General features: G+C 44.6%; 1 protein-coding gene across 6 annotated transcripts in view; it reads right to left on the bottom strand.

Moving 5' to 3' along the window:
* The window catches only part of ANK3 (ankyrin 3), a 506,950-nt gene that overhangs the window by 400,588 nt on the left and 88,666 nt on the right, over nt 1–17,696 (bottom strand). The gene's annotated exons all lie outside the window — the stretch shown is intronic.

The following is a 17,696-nucleotide window of genomic DNA, read 5'->3' as shown; positions in this document are numbered from 1 at the left end:
AACACCACCAAATACTGACTAATACCACCACATACTGACTAACACCACCAAATACTGACTAACACCACCACATACTGACTAACACCACCAAATACTGACTAACACCACCAAATACTGACTAACACCACCACATACTGACTAACACCACCGCTGCTACTGAATAAAATCCTCTGAACAAAAGATCAATATCCCCTCATACAGTCATATAGAGGTAGCCCCAGCTCTACACTATATACGTTACAGTGCACATAGATTTAGTGACTCACCGTGGACGTCTTCTCTGATCGGAGTTCTTCCCTTTTCATCTTCTTCTCCATCTGCCCTGGGCCCTTATGAGAACTTCTCCGAGCCACGAATCCACAGAATCTGCCAGAGAAATATATTAGGCTCCTCACTCTGTCACCATCCTCATCTCTCTACACACTGCACATCTGTACTGGCCCCTTTACACCTTCTCTCAGTGATTAGCCCTGACTATTTGTAGCGTGTGTGTATATATATATATATATATGTACACACCTTGTAGATGGCCCCTTGTTCAGTTCTCCATATAGATGGCCCTGTGTGCCTCTACTATAGTAGAGATCCCCCTCTGTGTAATCCCCTTACAGTAGATGACAACCTCTGTGCATTCCCTATATCAGGGGTAGGGAACTTCTCCAGCTGTTGCAAAACTACAACTCCCATCATGCCTGGACAGCCACAGCTAAAGCTGTAGTTTTGCAACAGCTGGAGAGCCAAGGTTCCCTATTCCTGCCCTATAGTATATGGCCCCCTCTGTGTAGTCCCCTTATAGATGACCCCTCTGTGTAGTCCACTAAAGTAGATGCCCCTCTCTGTGCATGCCCTATTGTATACACACCGCACCCAGTATAGTTACCCTTATACATTGTTGTCCCCCTCTGTGTAGTGCCCTTTATAGATGCCTCCTCAGTGGTGTCCTCCTTATAAATTGCCCCCAACCAGTGTCCCTTATAGATGGCTCCCTGTGTTATCCCCCTTATAACTGGCCCGCTTGTGTTATCCATCCCCCCCATATAGATAGCCCCCTTATGTTGGCCATCCCTACCCCCCATATAGCTCCTTATGTTGTCTATTCCCCCGTATAGCCCCCTTAGATTATCCTTGCCCCATATAGCCCCTTATGTTTTCCTTCCCCTGTATATAGCCCCTTATGTTGTCCTTCCCCTGTATATAGCCCCCCTTATGTTGTCCGTTCCTGTATACAGCCCCCCTTATATTGTCCTTTCCTGTATATAGCCCCTTATGTTTTCCTTCCCCTGTATATAGCCCCCTTATGTTGTCCTTCCCCTGTATATACCCCCCTTATGTTGTCCTTCCCCTGTATACAGCCCCCCTTATGTTGTCCTCCCCCTGTATACAGACCCCCTTCTGTTGTCCTCCCCCTGTATACAGACCCCCTTCTGTTGTCCTCCCCCTGTATACAGACCCCCTTATGTTGTCCTCCCCCTGTATACAGCCCCCCCTTATGTTGTCCTCCCCCTGTATACAGACCCCCTTATGTTGTCCTCCCCCTGTATATAGCCCCCCTTATGTTGTCCTCCCCCTGTATATAGCCCCCCTTCTGTTGTCCTCCCCCTGTATACAGACCCCCTTCTGTTGTCCTACCCCTGTATATAGCCCCCCTTATGTTGTCCTCCCCCTGTATACAGCCCCCCCCCTAATGTTGTCCTCCCCCTGTATATAGCCCCCCTTATGTTGTCCTCCCCTGTATACAGCCCCCCTTATGTTGTCCTCCCCCCTGTATATAGCCCCTTATGTTGTCCCCCCTGTATACAGCCCCCCTAATGTTGTCCTCCAACCTGTATACAGCCCCCCTTATGTTGTCCTCCCCCTGTATATAGCCCCCCTTATGTTGTCCTCCCCCTGTATATAGCCCCCCTTATGTTGTCCTCCCCCTGTATATACCCCCCCTATGTTGTCCTTCCCCTGTATATAGCCCCCCTTATGTTGTCCTCCCCCTGTATATAGCCCCCCTTATGTTGTCCTCCCCCTGTATACAGCCCCCTTATGTTGTCCTCCCCCTGTATATAGCCCCCCTATGTTGTCCTCCCCCTGTATACAGCCCCCCTTATGTTGTCCTCCCCCTGTATATAGCCCCCCTTATGTTGTCCTCCCCCTGTATATAGCCCCCCTTATGTTGTCCTCCCCCTGTATACAGCCCCCCTTATGTTGTCCTCCCCCTGTATACAGCCCCCCTTATGTTGTCCTCCCCCTGTATACAGACCCCCTTATGTTGTCCTCCCCCTGTATATAGCCCCCCTTATGTTGTCCTCCCCTGTATACAGCCCCCCTTATGTTATCCTCCCCCTGTATACAGCCCCCCTTATGTTGTCCTCCCCCTGTATATAGCCCCCCTTATATTGTCCTCCCCCTGTATATAGCCCCCCTATGTTGTCCTCCCCTGTATATAGCCCCCCTTACGTTGTCCTCCCCCTGTATACAGCCCCCCTATGTTGTCCTCCCCTGTATACAGCCCCCCTTCTGTTGTCCTCCCCCCTGTATACAGCCCCCCTATGTTGTCCTCCCCTGTATACAGCCCCCCTTCTGTTGTCCTCCCCCCTGTATACAGCCCCCCTATGTTGTCCTCCCCTGTATACAGCCCCCACCCTTATCTTACCCCCTCTGATAAAAACAAAAAACACAAGACTACTCACCTAACCACACGATCCCCCGTCGGACGCCGGCCTCCTCTTCTCTCTTCTCCTGACAGGTGAGCAGCTCCGTTGCGAAGTGCCGCCAGCGCCATCACTGACCTCAGTGTGCGCCGCGGTGGCTGGGACTTCCGGTATGCGCTCCATGACCCGGAAGTCCTAGCCGCCGCGGCGCACACTGTGGTCAGTGATGGCGCCGCCGGGACTTCGCAACGGAGCTTGCGACACTCTTGTGATCGCAAGCAAATCTCTGCTTGCGGTCACAAGAGTGATTGACAGGGCGGGAAGCCTACGGCTTCCCGCTTTGTCAATCAGAACACTTCATTACATTTAACTGGAAGCGATTGTTGCGATCGCTTCCAGTTAAAAAGGGAGGCGCGGCCCCCGGCCCCCCTAGGAGCAGGGGGGCCCACTCCAGCTCGGGGCCCACCGGGGGTTTCCCCGGCCCCCCGGTGGCCCAGTCCGAGCCTGAGTGCAAGCCCTAACAACCTGAAAGTGACATGAACAAGAACAACAGACACGCTGCAAATAATGGACTGCACCTCACAAATAACTAAAAATGTACTAGAAAAAAATTACTGACACAAATGCAGGGACAAACGATTGAAAGCATCTAAAATATACACAACACCCCACTGACTATGATGCAGTCTAGTGGGACCTGACAACCCCCCCCCAAAAAAAAAAAACAAAAAACAAAGGGAGTATATGGGGTCCCAAATGTCAGCCAGAACAAAGCACACTACACAATATAACCAAATGAAAATAAAGGTGTATAAATATACTGGATGAAATCACAAATCAATATAAGTATAATATATAATATATAAGTTCCAAAAAAAAAGTGCAGGCGCAAAACAGAAAAGAAGTAAATGGAATGAAATACAAGGGCTGTCACATTGAAAGCGGATCAGAACAGAACACCCCATTTGTTCCGTCACATAGACTTCTTTAGGGGGGCCTCAGGTCCCACTAGATCGCATCAAAGTCAGTGGGGTGTTGTGGGTATTTTAGATGGTTTTAATCGTTTGTCAATACATTTTTTTCCAGTACATTATAAGTTATTTGTGAGGTGCAGCCCATTTTCAGCTTGTTTGTTATAAAAATGACATAAAAATGGAAAAAAGGGCAGTTTGCTGAGTCCTTCTGCCCATCTAACAATTAATAGAGGTCTAAACACCAAGACCCCAATCAAAATGTTTGACGTTTCTCTAGGACATCAAATAAAAAGTAGTCCGACAACGTCCGGTAGTATCAGTTCCGTTAAATTTTATTCAAGCAACATAAACCCTGGCCACTATGTATGTACAGAACTGATACTACTGGATGCTGTAGGATTACTTTATATTTGATGACATACGGTCTTCTATTGAAATTGGAGACCCTCTGGCAAATGTCCCACCTCTACGTTTGAAAAAGTTCCTTTCGACACTTGCTGAAACCTGATAAAGAAATATGAATTTTATCAGATAGGGAAAGTTCTTGTATAAATGGCACTTCTGTAATTCTTCTCACAAATAAGCATTTCAAAGACTGATTATGTGCACCACAAACGACAGCGGCTTCTGCATCTACCAGCATGCAATGACATGAGGAGACAGGGCTACAGGAAAATGAATGCATCTATTCTGTTGTACATAACACGTAGTACCAGATGGTGAAAGAGGGAAATCTCGGCAGGCAAGTTATGGCATTAGAATGCTTAGCATACAAACTCAATGACAATCACATGCAGTCATCCTCCTAGAATAACAGCTTCATGCCCTTGAGCTAAAAGAGCCCAAGCTGCTGGATACAGTAATATTTCATACATGATACCAGATTCTCAGTAGGGTATAACATGGCAAGTAAGAAGGCCCAGAAGATATCAATATTTGTCCAACTATGGTAGATCCACATTAAATCTTTGCCCCTGTCTTTAGAAGCTCAAAATGACAGTCTCATCAAATGTGAAAATACTGGGGTGCACTAAAGGCATTGTCTTAAGAGGACAACTTTTATACATATTTCCTGTTAAAGTATATGATGTTAATAAAGGTGCTCCTAGGTTGTGACATGTGATAACCCGGGTGATGGACTGGCCTCTCTTACAGTCAGTGAGTGGGGCTACTCCAGTCACTGATTTACTAATCGGCCAGTCCATCAGCCGGGACAGGCCTTTTCCACCGAGTCCTGGCGTCATCAGAACTCAGGGGGAAGTGCCCTTTGGCTTTCTTCTACCAATGGGTTATCTCTTTAGAAAACAAAAGGACTGGATGTTGGCATTTATTGTACTCAATGCTTCTTTTCACTGACATTATCTGTCAAAGGAAACACAGGAGTCCCTTGTACACATAAGTTAGTCCGCTGGTCCCTCTGACATTAGTAGATGTGTCTACGTTTTGCATAAAGTGTATGAGAGCTTTTACAACTAATCATATCACATGCGGCAATGATTAAAAGAAAACATATTTCCTTGCAAATCAATAAAATTTTGTAATTGTTGTTTCAGGGGTTTTATATTAAGGAAACAGAATATGATCAGTATCAATCAATTTAAAAGCTATTCTACAATGCACTGGAATCTGCAACACACTGCAGTTCAATATCTGCTTTTTCTCCGGAATCTTCTGAATTACTGCAGTTGGCATCCGTTCTAGCATCAGGCCAAATGAAAGCCAATGACTGCAATTTATTGCCTCTTTACGAAATTACTTGTTCCTAATGTTCTGCTATACTGTTGGCTCAATTGTAAGATCCATAATAAGATAAAGTTGCCAAAAATATACTCAATATATTGTACCTGGTATGCTAATAATCCTAAATCCCATACAATAAGAGCAGCAAACATGCAGCATTTAGTTAAGCTAAAAGCGATGACCAAACATGATATTCCATTATTACATATAGACAATTTGGTGGACATTTATCAAGACTTGCATACTCATAAAGGCCTCCCCCATTTTTCCAGACGGATTTACTAAGAGGTGCCCGCCTCTTTATAAAGCCAGCCGGCCTGGTGCCTGTTGCAGGGATTGTGCAAAAATCCTCACCTGCTCTGGAGGTGTTTCCAGGCATGAGCCATGATAAATTAATAAATCCTCCGTGCCTTATCGGTGTTCTAAAATGGGGCACTATTAGTGTGGGAGAACCAAATGGGAACACTATTAGTCTTTGGCGCCTAAAAGGTGACATTCAATGTTGGGGCCTAAAATGGAACATTATTGGTTTATGGGGTCTAAAAGGGAACATTCTTAGTGTGTGGGACCTAAAGAGGGCTACTACTAACATGTGGAATATAAAGAAGAACATGAAGCTTAAAGGGGAACATTATTAGCCATGGAGACCTAAAGTGGGCCCTATTACTGTGTGGAGCATAAACAGGGTACTTTTACAATGTAAGGCATCATTGTCATCTATGGGACTATTATTGTTTTGGTCACTGGTAGGAATGAGCATGCTGGAGTCGGATTGCTTGGCATTTGAATATAGGTGGCCTATGGCTGTATCCATGTTTTCCAGGACTCCCAACTTCATCAGCCACTGGTATTAAAATGTCATGTGAACCGACTGACGCATGCTCAAGTAACACTCCTTTCTAGCCACTGGCAATATTGCTTTTAGGGGCACTATTGAATTGCGGATGGAAGAAGTCATCATGGCAGTCTAGGCCAGATAGAGAAGAAAAGGAGACGCTAATAAGTCCAGAATAAAAGGGGAAATCAACAACTCCAATCTGCAGTTATTAAACTCCCATTCACTTCGCTGCCAACGTGTCTGATGTGGAAAATCTACAGCAAATACACCACATGCGACACAATCCTTGCAAGTATAGCTATAAATAATAATACATTTCAGTATACAGTAAACAGCTGTAGACACCTACAGCATAATATACAGCACCTTATGAGGATAGATATCATCAGCGTCACTGGATATATGCTGTGAAATCACCTTAGACTGTGGTACATTGTTCTGCTTGGTCCATTACTTATGGAATTTTTTATGTGTTAAATATTTTACTAAACTTCTTATAACTTGAACACTGTCAGGACAAATATTTGTTGTAGGGTAATAGACATTTGGCTAATATTTAGAAAATGAGGATAATACCGGCAGGAGAATAGCTAGTAAAGCACGTACTGTACATGTAATTATGGCTTTCACTTCTCTCCGCTCTTTCCTTTATTTCTTCCTATATGCCATGATATTGCCCTGGAGAGCACTGTGTGATCAGTCAGGCACAATGTGATTTCACAGTAACACACAGTAACTGGCAGGCCGCACCTGCTCTCAGAAGAATGGAAATGTGTGATCCCTCAATGAGATGGGACCAAATCACATAATGTTTCTCACATAGATGCTGATGGTACTAATATTCTCAGTCAGGCACATGGATCTTGTAGGATTTGATTCTGATCATAGATGTTTCCTGCTTGGGTTGACTCCTTGGCTTTGAACTAATCCAGAAAAGGGTAAGAAAGCAATCACCCTTGATCTGCACTCAGTACCATAACTATGACTAGACCTCTCCAGATCAGCCGCAGAAAATCCAAACCAAGATGACCCCATTGTGCTTAGCATGTGTCTACAAGTCAATCTGTCCCTGGGCAATGACAGCATGTGTACCATAGAGTCTTAAGTGCATAGGGGGTCTCCCGAGACTCCACCAACAGAAGATGATGGGAAAATCACTGCCTGACCCCTTTGTTCTAGGAGAGATAAGCTGCCACCTGAGCTGCATGACTGCAGCTTACCCCCCATAAATAAGAACACTCTGCTAGACACTTCACCCAGCTACATTTAATCATTGGAGCTGATGGTTGGATTGGTTTATTTTTGATATTCACATGCATATTGTACCTCTGCTTTCAGAAATGGATAGGCATCACCATGGGCACTTTCACGGTTTGCATTTTTGCAGCCTCATATGCAGGAAGCAGTGATGCACTGCATGGTATGGGTGGCCAGGTCTAACCTTCCTATCCTAGTCATCAGTAACTTTTTTAGTAATTTATGCTACTGTAGGTTTGATGTGGGTTTGGGACAAACAGGCTAGCTTTTGCTGATCACGTCCATTACTGAGCCTTAGCCACCCATGGGCCTTTACAATTTGGGTCTTGTCGAAGTACCCCAGATCCTTATGCTTGTTCATTTTAGCCTGCAAAAATTGCAGAAGAAACTGCTAGACTGAGATATGGGGACAGCTACTATAAGGGAAGACTTGTATCTAACAACACAACCCCTTTAAATGTACTGCCTTTCTGAGAATGAGAATATTCATGCATGTTTTAGCCATCAAGATGACTTTTAATAGTTACAAAATAAAAAAAGACTGTAGTGCTGGAACCGATTATTGGGCAATATGTATGTCGGTACATATTAGTTCAGATATCTACACTTGTGTCAGGGTTCTATAATAAAGTATAAAAGACGGCAGTCATAAAGATAACAAACACAAAGATTACAAATACAAATCAATATTTACAAATTTGCTAATCAAATACAATCTCTTAGATTTGGGGACTCTTTACATGGGGCAATGATCCTCCAGACTCTGGATCATATAAACCTGTGTCCCTGACGATTGTTCAGTGTAAACAGGCTTAGCGACTAAACAAAAAACAATACAACGTTCATTTGCTGTTGATCACGTCTTCTAAGTTGGCATAAAATTATCTTTGTCGGCAGCACACCCCCTCATGTAAACAGGGAACGTGCTGCCAACAATAATGTAAAGTAGTTTAGCATGAATGATCCTTCACATATAAGCCTTTCGTGATCATTGCCACATGAAAATAAAAGTGATTGCCTATTGATTTGCTATGTTGTTAGCCGGTGTTCATTATAGGCAGTAAATCTGGGGTGTAAAAGGACCCCTAGGGCACAGTCACACATAGTGCATTGGCTGCAGGTTTTTCAGTGCAGAAAATCTGATGCAGTCACAGTGGAAATGTTGTTTTCTATTGCTATTCTGGAAAGTAAATGAAGCTTGTAGACTCTGATTTCAGCAAAACTATTATATCTCTGCCTGATGCGCTGCATGCCCATTACTTTTATACAAGTGCTGTCCATTTTACAGTTGTTAAAGTGTCACTGTAGTTTAATTATTTTTTTTTTCCGGAAATCAATAGTACAGGCGATTTTAAGAAACTTGGTAATTGGGTTTATAAGCTGAAAAATGCATTTTTATCATGAAAAAGCTGTTTAAAGTTTTCCCCCCTGTCTTCATGGTTGTCTATGGAGAGGGGAGGGGTGGAGAGAGATGAGGCACCAAAACAGGACAACAAAGAGTTACTTTACAGCTATATCACTGGGCTATCTCCTCTGAAGTCAGCACTGACCTCTCTGACCTCTGCATACCGGCTTTCATACAGCTTCCACTGTGTAATCCTTTGTTCTCTGCTGGCAATTAATCTCCCTCCTCCCCCTTCCCCTCTCCATAGAACAGAAAGGGCCCGACTGATGTAAGCTAGTCGAGATTTCCTGATAATAAGCAGTGAATGAGAGAGAGGGGGGACCTGGGGAAAGTCTATTTGAATAAAGATAATGGCATATTTGCCTAAAAAAAACAATTACAACATTTCTTAAAATCGCCTGGACTATTGATTTCTGCAAAAAAAAAAAACTGTGATACTTTAAGTGTACCTTTCGTTATTAAAAACTTTTGACATGTCATAGAGACATGTCAAAAGTTTTGATCAGTACGGGTCTGAGTGTTCTTACTTTATCCTATATTTGCCATAATGCAACATATTTCACACCTGTTAAACTTTTAGAGAACCCCCTCGGTCGTCATAATTCATATTTCGAGCAGGACAGACTCATGAGCTGACTCGGTGCTTGCATTACAGGATGCAGCCTCACTGAAACTCAATATGAAATGTTTAAATTTGTCCCGTGCTTCCTGTCCGTCTATTATCACAGAGAGGAACACATGGCAAACACCAACTCTCTGCCAGTAGACTTTCGCATGGAATATTTCCATAAGGATTTGCATAAGGATTTCCTTTAGTAAAGATAGGTTATGTGATATGAACACCCACAGAACAACCAGGTGTATATTACAGCCATCTTTCTTTATGTATCTTTATTTATGTATGAGGCATTAACTACCCTGCCACATTATTACTAGAACCTGTAAAAAAAACTATAAACACAATCATAGGTTTATCATTTCCCCCTAAAACAAAGAAACACATGAACAATGTGCAGACTTAAATGAATATTTTTGTGTTATAGGTTTGAGTAACTTCTAACGTTACAGGAATATGTCAAACTTTTTCCTGAGACCTGAGACTGCCACTGAACAGGAGAACCCCCAGCTAACAGCAATCACTGTCCAGGTGGCTTCTTTACAATGCTATGGTCACACACAGTAAAATAAAAGCAAAATGCAACCATAATATTGAGGTAAAAATCTGGCTGTATTTTCAAGGCTATGCAAGGCTATGCAAGGCTATGTAAGGCTATGTTCACACTGTTGTTTTATTGTCACTCAAAATCACAGGCGGATTTTGGTATTATTTTAATGTGTGAACATAACCTAAGTCTATGGATGTACATGATTGACAGCAGGAAAGTGAAGCGAACACCCAAGCCTCACCTCAAGGTGCAGCAGCGAGCCATGTATTTACTGTCTATCTAGCTGTTTGAAATAGCAGTGCACAGGACTTGGCTATTATCTTTTCCACAGAAAATAAATAAATTTGCTGTGCATCTCACCACTCCATTCCAAGTTGAGACTTGGGTGTCTAAATAGTGAACAGGTCCCCTGATGAACCATGTAGAGCACAAGAAAACACGTCAGAAGGGTAAAGTTAGTCTCTATAGGGTAAGGGTATGAGGAAATAGGAGGAGGGAAGAAGTGTAATTAGGGAAAGCCTCCATAGGGTGGGGGTTACTTTAGGTACGGAGTAATAGGGTGCTGAAAATAGGGAAATAAGTGTCCTATAAAGGATTGGAAAATAAAAATGCCCTTTGATCATCTTCTGTTCCTTGAATGGAAAAAAAATGACACCATGTTAAAAAAGTTGGCAGAGAAAGACAAGAACAAAAATTTTAGGAACCTAAGACTGAATGGGAGACAGGAACAGACAGGCAATGTGAGCACTAGCGCTAGGCCCCCAACCGTGTCCTTGCCTACTTGCCAGCCTGACCCTAAGTGGTCAGCGACAACTGTGCAAAGTTCCCTTCAATAGGTAAGTGAAACAGAATGAGACAAGACAGACAAACACAATAAAGAATAGTCAGGGAGATACAGGTAAAATTGGAGATAGCAGAACGGTACAGGAACAGGAGGCAAAACAGAAGTCAGGCAAGGAGGTCAGAAGTAGGGATGGTCCGAACGGACAAATGGTCTTCTTACGAGATGCCAGAGTCCCAGCCCAGAGCGTGATTGGACCAGACCTCTGACATCTAGACCACACAGAACACAGACTGCCAGGGAAGGGAAATAAGTGGAGAAGGTCCATCACTACTCAGTCTAAACCATCTGCAGCCTGGCTAGGACTAGCAGAAAAACACAGATAAATGTGGTAGAACCTGTCAATCAACACACATCAAGTGCTGGAATCAGACAAAGTTCAAACTGGTAGGAAACATGCACATTGAATCATGGACAAAAGCACAGTCATCCGTACTTTATGGGAAGAGGACTACACTGTGGTCTGAAGAGGAGCAAATATTTGTGCAAAAAGAGAAACTAGAAAATACCTGGTGCCTAGCTGTAAGTGAATAAAAAATAAAAATGAGAATAAGGTACCTTATTCTCTTTTTTATTTTTTATTCACTTATTGTCTTCACGGCCCCATTATTTTGGGAGTATCCTGTGTTTTTGGTACAGTTGCAGGCTCGGACTGGCCCACAGGGGAGATGGAGAATCCCCCGGTGGGCCCTACCCATTGGTGGGCCCCTGAGCAGGAGGTCTGTATCCCTGTTTAGCAGCTTCAGGATGACATATAATCCCCCAGTTAGTTTCATGGGACTTAACCTTTCAAGAAACTTAAGTGTACAGCTGTGCTGTTTGCATAGAACAGGGATGGGGAACCTTCGACCCTCCAGCAGTTGCAAAACTACAACTCCCATCATGTCTGGACAGCTCCTATACACTAGAACAGGGATAGGGAACCTACGCCTTCCAGCTGTTGCACAACTACAACTCCCATCATGCCTAGACAGCCTTCGGCTGTCCAGGTCCCCGTCCCTGGAGTGTCTGACCAGTTAGTAACAGTGAGCGAGCATTGCCGGTCACATACACAGCACTGTGCAAAATCGCTATAGTAATGTGAAAGGTTTGGCGCTGGGTATATCTGTGGTAGGTAGGGTGGGCCACTAGAGTAAAATACTCCCTGATGGGCCCAAGGTACCCCAGTCCGATACTGTACAGTCGGCTTAGCAGTCCCTAGAGGCAGTAGGCCCCTATACAGTGGACCGTTACCAAACAAGACCTTGGATTCGGATCTGTACCCTGTTGAGGGGTGATATGCACAAAGCCCAAGTGGCGTCCAGGTGAGCACCTTCTCACATAATCCTTATCCTCGGTGTATTGAGGTATCACACGAGGCGCCGTTGCCTTTTTTCTCCCTTTTTTTTCTTCCTTGGTACCTAGCTGGACCACAAGAGTTCTAAAATACAACAATAATATGTTACACTAAGGCCTAAGAACCTATAATACTAACATTACTATTAACATTACTGTTTGACATTATCTTTGCTGTGATGTGGAAATAGATTTTTAATCGAATTGAGCTCTTTTCCTGTGTAGTGATATAGTGTTAGATTGTAATTGCTTCTAAAAATAAAAGGTCACTCACTACCGATACTTATTTTTCAATGTGCTTCAGCTTCTACGTTCATAGTAAGCATGTATTTGTCTTGCTTTATTACATCATTGCACATATCATGAAAAATTAAATCATGAAATTCATTAAACTGCTATGAGACACTTAGACCCAGGTATAAATGTGCTCTGTAACCCTTCTAAATCCACTCGGCAAAGCTAGATTGCTTCTGCATGGATCAGTGTCGTAGTACTTCCTCCTTACCGGCTTCCACCCACTTTTCAATACCCCATACTGTTGCTTGGCAGACTATGCAAATGAAATTAACAGCAAATACACTTGCAGACATAGTTATTATAGCATTACATGCAGTAAAGCACTGCTGCCAACCTCCTCTGCAATTCTCTTTCTGGGCAACTGAACTACAAATCAAGGATTTACAGTTCAAAAATTTTACGTACATTTACCCCACCCCTATTAAGACACTGTGTCTGCACATCATGCCCTCAACATAATGCCCTTGAATCACAAAGACCCAAGCAATAGTACAGGAGTTACAACAAATTGCCAGCAGTGATGAACCACAGGTGAGATAACACCAGGTAAGCAACAGAAGTGCCGGGTGCATATTTATTTATTAAGGGTACGTTCACACGTACCAAGTCCACAGCGTATTTTCTGTTGTGGATCCGCAGCAGATCCGCATCAGATTTCATTTAACCCCTTAGCGTCCCATGACGTACCTGGTACGTCATGGTGGCGCGGGGGGTGTTCAGAGCGATCCCGGCTGCAATCTGCAGCCGGGCAGTGCCTCTATTAGCCAGCGCGGGTCCCGTTGCCGCGTCGGCTAATTAAGCACTTCAATGCAGCTGTCAAACCTGACAGCTGCATTGAAGTGCTTTGTACTGCACGTCCCTGGTGTCTAGTGGCGATGCGATCACGGGGGGGAGACCCGTTCTTCTGGCCGGCCCGGGTCTCAGCGTCGGAATGACGCTGATCCCGGCTCGGCAATAGATTGCTATGGCCTGCAGCAGGCCATAGCAATCTATCACCGATTACAATTATCTTTGCTGTGTATATACACAGCATTGATCTCTATGAGAGATCAGTGCTGTCTATATACAGTCCCCCAGGGGGGCTTCTAGTTTATGTAAAAAAAAAAGTAAAAATGTGTTTTAATCAATAAAAAATCCCCTCCCCTAATAAAAGTCCAAATCACCCCCCTTTTCCCATTTTATAAATATAAATGAATAAATAAACAAATAAATAAACATATTTGGTATCGCCGCGCACATAATCGCCCGAACTATTAATTAATCACATTCCTGATCTCGCACGGTAAACGGCGTCAGCGCAAAAAAATTCCAAAGTGCAAAATTGCGCATTTTTGGTTGCATCAAATCCAGAAAAAATGTAATAAAAAGCATTCAAAAAGTCGTATTTGCGCAATCATGGTACCAATAGAAAGAAAACATCATGGCGCAAAAAATGACACCAGACACAGCCCCATAGACCAAAGGATAAAAGCGCTATAAGCCTGGGAATGGAGCGATTTTAAGGAACATATATTTGTTAACAATGGTTTGAATTTTTTACAGGCCATCAGATAAAAGAAAAGTTATACATGTTACATATCATTGTAATCGTAACAACTTGAGGAACATGCATAACAAGTCAGTTTTACCATAGGGCGAACGGCGTGAATGCAAAACTCCCCGAAATCAAAACAAATTCCTTTTTTTTTCAATTTGACAGCGCAAATGATTTTTTTCCGGTTTCGCAGCATATTTTATGGAAAAATAATGCCTGTCATTACAAAGTACAATTGGTTTCAGAAAGGAAAACGAACAGAGCTTGAGAGGACAAGAGCAGAAATGCAGGTAGATCACGGTGTGGACAAGAGGAGAATTGTGCCCGCTCTAAAGTATATGCCATACAGGAAGCCTGGGAGTATTGGAGCATTGGCAGTGATATCTGGGCAATGGCCAGAAGACAGGAGGACATCCAAATGGTGATCAAGTTACAGAAAAAAGCACAGCACCATTCTACACAAAGCTACAAAGTCTATACATCCTGGTAGTCACATGGACGCCCAAACTCATCATTTTGCTTGAATTGTCTAAAGATAAACTTCCAGTTAACGCAGGGAGAGAGGTTACATGCTGCCCATGCAAGTCAAGAGAGAAAGATATGGGCAAGGTTAGGGGGAGAAGCTGGAATAAGCTAGAGGCAGACAAAGAGAATTCTGGAGATTATAGTGAGTTATTTCTAGCGCTCATCCCAATTGTTAATTACAGCTTACATTGCTCAGTGTTGCTTTATAATGGCCTTCATTCTGTTGCGTCTTAGCAGGCCCGGACTGGTAATCTGGCAAGGCGGGCAAATGCCCGCTGGGCTGGCCAGATTACCAGTCCGTGGGCCGCCCGGGCTGGATAATGAAAAAAAAAAAAAAAGATCACCGCTGCGGCCCGCTCACCTCGGCCCGGCTTGCCCGCCCCTGCCCGCTACTGACGTGCTCCTCCAATCTAATCAACGTGGGGCCGATGCGGCCGGCCGCAGCGGCCCCTCGTTAATTGAAGGAGCACGTCAGGAGCGGGCAGGGGCGGGCAAGCCGGGCCGAGGTGAGAGGGCTGTGGTGGCGGGAGGGGGCTGCGGTGGTGTGTCTCCGCCCCTCCTGATCCCCCCCAGGTGCCTAGGCCGCAGACGTGCCGCGCACGCAGGCATGTCTGCAGGCACCTACATCACCAGGCCCCCAGCGGCTGACGTCACTTCCCTGGCGCGCCGTTGAGGACCTGGAGGACAGAGAGGAGAGGGGTCGCTGCCGCCGCCACCGCAAGATGAAACAGCAGCAGTGGACGTGGACCGAAGATCCAAGCTGAGGAAGAAGCTGCTGGGGAGCGAGGTGAGGTGAGAATGTTTTTTTTTTTTCTTTAACCCCTTCACATGTGGCCACACACCGGGAGGGGGGAGGCACGCAGAGGGGGCTATTCTATGGGTGTGTGTGTGCAGGGGGTCTATTCTATTTAGGGGGTGTGCAGGGGGTCTATTCTATTTAGGGGGTGTGCAGGGGGTCTATTCTATTTAGGGGGTGTGCAGGGGGTCTATTCTATTTAGGGGGGTGCTTGGGGGCTATTCTATTGAGGGGTGCGTGTGCAGGGGGGCTATTCTATTTAGGGGGGTGCAGGGGGGCTATTCTATTGAGGGGTGTGTGTGCAGGGGGCTATTCTATTGAGGGGGGTGCAGGGGGGCTATTCTATTGAGGGTGTGTGTGCAGGGGGGCTATTCTATTGCGGGGTGTGTGTGCAGGGGGGCTATTCTATTGAGGGTGTGTGCGCAGGGGGGCTATTCCTTTGAGGGTGTGTGTGTGCAGGGGGGCTATTATATTTAGGGGGGGTGCAGGGGGGCTATTCTCTGAGGGGTGTGTGTGCAGGGGGGCTATTCTATTGAGGGGGGATGTCGGGGGGCTATTCTATTGAGGGGTGTGTGTGCAGGGGGGCTATTCTATTGAGGGGTGTGTGTGCAGGGGGGCTATTCTATTGAGGGGGATGCAGGGGGGCTATTCTATATGGGGGGATGCGGGGGGGGTATTCTATATGGGGGAATGCGGGGGTCTATTCTATATGGAGAGTTGTGCAGCAGGGAGTGGGGGGGCTATTCTATAAAGGGGGATGTGCTGTGGGGGGCTATTCTATATGGGGGATGTATAGCGGGGGGGCTATTCTATATGGGGGGATGTACAGCGGGGGGGCTTTTCTATATGGGGGGATGTACAGCGGGGGGGGCTATTCTATATAGGGTTATGCAGGGGGGGCTATTCTATATGGAGGGATGTATAGATGAGGATGTTGCTGGAGCATGAAGCCTAAAATGTCTGTCTGGCAGATCCCGTGGAGAGGAGTCATGGCCAGAGAAGCCTTCATGATGGTCGGAGCCAGATGGAGAAGAAAAGGAAAAGTGGACGTCTCTTCATGCAGAGAAGACTCCTACTGTGAGTGACAGGATGTAACTGCACTATAATCACTTATAATGTCTGCAGAACCGTTACACAGCTGGGATCTACCTCAGTATCAGGGGTGTCACACTTCGGCCCTCCAGGTGTTGCAAAACTACAATTCCCGTCATGCTTTAGCTGTCCAGTCATGATGGGGATTGTAGTTTTGTAACAGCTGGAGGGACGGAGTGTGACACCTGTGTTCTATGGTCACTGCTTTGGGAGAATATTGGTGTTTATATGATGGCTGTTATTTGGTGACAGTATAGTGGTATTGTCCAGTCACTTCTATGGTGAGAGTAGTGGGCATGGTGTGATGGTATAGTGGTATTATCCAGTCACTGTATGATGAGAGTAGTGGGCATGGTGTGATGGTATAGTGGTATTATCCAGTCACTGTATGGTGAGAGTAGTGGGCATGTTGTGATGGTATAGTGGTATTATCCAGTCACCGTGGGCATGGTGTGATGGTATTACTCGTCCTGTGTATTCTGGTATTATTGGTAATATTAGTGTTGTATATAGTGGATTGTATTCATTTACAGTGTAGCAGTATTAGTCATTATGTGGTGATAATGGCCGTGCTCATGGTGTGGTGATATTATTTGTTACTTATATACTGGTAGTATAGGAAATATTGGTGGGTTTGCTTAGTAACAGTATGGCAGTAATGTGTACAGTATGGGGATAATATTTGCTTACTGGTGTTAATACCTATGACAGTATTATCATGCACAGAAAATTCTTACCTATGTTACCCTTATATATCCTAAAATTTGTCCTGGGACCCTACTTATACCTGAGAGAGATAGATAGATAGATAGATAGATAGATAGATAGATAGATAGATAGATAGGAGATAGATAGATAGATAGATAGATAGATATCCAGTAGGAAATAGCTATCTAGCACCTCATTACGTATCTTTGATTACACATGAGATCACAACCAGCAGACACATTTTAATAATTAAAACCTTACTACTTATACAGCCATTATATGGAGTGCAGATATAGTCAGGATAAAAGGGATTTAAAAAATATAGTAACTTTTGTCCAAAAACAGCACCACCCTGTCCTCAGACTGTGTGTGGTATTACAACTTGGCTCCATTCACTTCAACGGAACTGAGCTGCAATACCTCACACAAACTGAAGAAGAGTGTGGCGCTGTTTCTGGAAGAAGGTGGCCATGTTTTTCCCCTTTAAAGGAAAACTGTGAGGTCCGTACCAGGTCTAGGGCTGTAGATCTCAGCAGACAGGTGTGAGGG

The sequence above is a fragment of the Dendropsophus ebraccatus genome, chromosome 8 (genome assembly GCF_027789765.1).
Source record: "Dendropsophus ebraccatus isolate aDenEbr1 chromosome 8, aDenEbr1.pat, whole genome shotgun sequence".
In the NCBI taxonomy this organism is placed as follows: domain Eukaryota; kingdom Metazoa; phylum Chordata; class Amphibia; order Anura; family Hylidae; genus Dendropsophus; species Dendropsophus ebraccatus.
Note: the sequence above shows the minus strand (reverse complement) of the source record. Positions and strands in the feature narration are given on the sequence as shown.